Genomic DNA, 3,173 nt, shown 5'->3' with positions numbered 1-3,173 from the left:
AAGAGACTGAAAATTCGCCCCTCTCTACTAGAGAAGCTCCTCTGTGTTTTTTGAAAACAGATCATCACCTATTCTTCTCCATTTTCGCCCCACACCTAATCTCAAGACAACAATCATAGTCTTGAGAAAATTAATCAAACACTTGTAAATCCTCTAGCCTTCATTCACCTAGCAAGCAATTAAGGACAAGGAGAAGAGTTCTGTGCTGCGACATTGGAGATAGCTGTGTGGACTATCATTAGATGGCATCATCCTTTTGAAGCCTACAAGAGATCGGAATAAGGTAATTCTAAATCCTCTCGTGTTTCAATGAGCGTTTTCTTTCTAAATCACATGAGGGCATAGATTGTCTATGCATTCCGCTTTCAGAATTTTTTTTATTTTTCCCTCATGTAGGCATATCATTGTGCGACAATGATGGTGCTAAAGTTTTGAACTTTCATAAGCTATATTCATTGTGCGCCAATGGAAATTGGGTACATACTGAGAAAGGAACTTCCATAAGGAAGGGATTTCAGACAGCTTAGCCATTGGGGGAAGGTAGATGTCATGGCAAAAACGCTACTGGTCACCTTAGGAATAAGGGGCCAACTCGTCCATTTTAAGGTTCTGAACTAAGTACCTGTTGGAGTCAAGGGAGCCATAGGAATATTGAAACTTGTGAGCCATCTAGACCATGAGCTGAGGAATCAGAGTTGGCAGGCAAAGAAACTGGGACAAAGCCAAAAGGTGCTAAGTCTTGAGCAGAGAAAACAACCCCTTTAAGAGTGAAGCAATGAATCTGTTCCTTCTGTTAAACTGTTTTAACCACCACTATGTTGTCTCTTGATTATAGTTATTTCTGTTTTAGTAATTTTATTTTATTTAGTACTTATAAAAACTCCAATGATTGTTATCTCACCTTCTTCTAAACAGGAAGGATCACATACATAACGCAGCGAGCAACTGTTTGCCATCAGGTTGAACCTACTGTTCCTGAGGAACATTGTCAAGATAGTAGGGAACGTTTGACCAGACAGTTCATTTACTAACTTTTCTTCTCATTTTCACTCTTTATAAACAGTGATAAAACAATAATTAGCACTCTATCCTCGTGGGAACGATAATTTGGGCATTAATAGTCCCTTTATTACTTGATGCGTGCACTTGCGCACTTGGGTTGGAACTGAGGGACGAATCTGTGTTCTGCAAGAACAGAAGAACGTCCCCTATCAGAACTTATATTTTTCCACCATCAGCAAACCTCCCAACAAGTTTTTTGGCGCCGTTGCCGGGGATAGAAACACTAACTGTTGTTCTTATCATTGTTTTCTAACACATATATTGTATATCTGCCTTTACTTTTATATTTTTTTTCTCTTTATCACTAAATCTGCTGTGCATATATATACCCTGTGCTATTGGTTTATGAGTGAAGAGTTTGAAACAGACTCTAACCACTCCATTGAAGTACCTGAGTTTCTCTTTGATCCTGAGCCAGAACGTACACTCCATAGGAGAAGAAGGAACCTCAGGGAAAGATTTCCTGAAAATATGGCTGGTCACAATAATAACAATGAAGAGGTTCCCCCTGAACAGAACTTCAGAACTTTGGCTGCTCCTTTCAGGAACAAACCAGATATGGGAGTAGTCCTTCCCCCTATAGCACGAAAGTTTGAACTAAAACCTATCATGTTCCACATGATTAGGGAAGTAGGGGTCTTCAATGGACTCCCTGCAGAAGATCCTTACACACACCTCACAACATTCCAAGATATTTGTGATAATTTTAAAGCTGAGGGTGTAACAGAGGAAAGCATGAGAATGAGGTTGTTCCCTCACTCCTTGGGTTTAAAAGCTAAAACATGGATGAAAACTCTCACCCCTGGATCAATCCACACATGGGAAGAACTCTCTAACAAGTTCATAGAGAGGTTTCTCTTAATGTCTCGACAAGCTGATGTTAGAGTTGAACTCTCTAACTTCATAATGTTTCATGGAGAAAATCTCGATGAAGAATGGGAGAGATACAAGGACATCATAAGAAAATGTCCAAACCATGGGGTAGAGAGTTGGGGAGTGCTACAATATTTCTATAAAGGACTTGACCATACTTCTCAATCTCACCTAGATTTTGCTGCAGGAGGATATTTCTTTACAGGAACACTTGAATCAAGATACGAAATCATAGAAGGGACTGCTGAAAGATGTCTCCAATGGCCAATAGACAGAGTGAGCCCAGTGAGGAAGCCAGACATGCTAGAACTGGATAAACAAACAGCCATGGAAGCCCAGCTGGCATCACTCATGAATGAAGTGAAGAACCTGAAAGCTGACCAAGCAGCACCAAGGATGGAAGTCTTACAACTCACAGTAACTGAAACAGAACTATGCTCAGCCTGTGGTGACCTTCATGACTCAACAGACTGCCCATCCACTGCATTGGTGTGTTATGCAGAAAATTTTGGCAATAGGAACTTCACCAGAGACAATCAACAAGCAGGACGGAATACACATTCAAGCCCTGGAGGAACTATCATTAAGGATCAGAACCACAACACCCAATGGAGACCACTCATTAACCAGAGACCATTCAACAACAATCAGCAGCAGTATCAGCAGTGGAACGTTTGAACAAAGAAGAAACAACTATGTTTCGTTCCACAAAGATGACCAACGCATCAACACCCTGGAAAATTATGTCAAGGAATATGTCACCAGGAATGATGCAGTGGTCAGGAACATTGAGTCCCAGCTGGGGCAGATTACTGCCAACCTTCAAACCAGAACACCAGGATCACTACCAGGGGACACTGAGGTCCCCTCAACCATTTCTGAAACCCCTTGAGAGGTAAGTACCATGTCTAGCTAAAGACATTAAACTAAGCGCTGACTGGGAGGCAACCCAGTAGATACATTTGCTCTCTAACAAAGAGCAAAGTTTTGGGGTGGTTATCCATAACCACATAGCTCCCAAAAAGGAGGGAACGTCTGATGTTCCTCTCCAAAAAGTCCAAATAAAGTACGTTCTAGGAACGTAGTTTTGGGGTGATCCCTGACCACACAATCCCAATATAAAAAAAAATTTATATATATATATATATATATATATATATGTACTTATATGTTTTGTTATATGTTCATTTAGATTTATTAAATAATAGGTGATAGGTTAGTACGTCCCTTTTTCCTTA

The 3,173-nt window shown here is 40.4% G+C and overlaps 1 non-coding gene across 1 annotated transcript; it reads right to left on the bottom strand.

The window, feature by feature from the left end:
- Positions 1–1,938: 1,938 nt before the first annotated feature.
- Positions 1,939–2,045, bottom strand: LOC133312483 (small nucleolar RNA R71). The gene has a single exon (XR_009751683.1). It is a non-coding gene; the product is annotated as a small nucleolar RNA R71 (small nucleolar RNA).
- Positions 2,046–3,173: the final 1,128 nt, after the last annotated feature.

The sequence above is a fragment of the Gastrolobium bilobum genome, unplaced genomic scaffold, assembly GCF_033153095.1.
Source record: "Gastrolobium bilobum isolate Gb01-03AN ecotype WA unplaced genomic scaffold, APGP_CSIRO_Gbil_v1 utg204851, whole genome shotgun sequence".
Classification (NCBI taxonomy): Eukaryota; Viridiplantae; Streptophyta; class Magnoliopsida; order Fabales; family Fabaceae; genus Gastrolobium; species Gastrolobium bilobum.
Note: the sequence above shows the minus strand (reverse complement) of the source record. Positions and strands in the feature narration are given on the sequence as shown.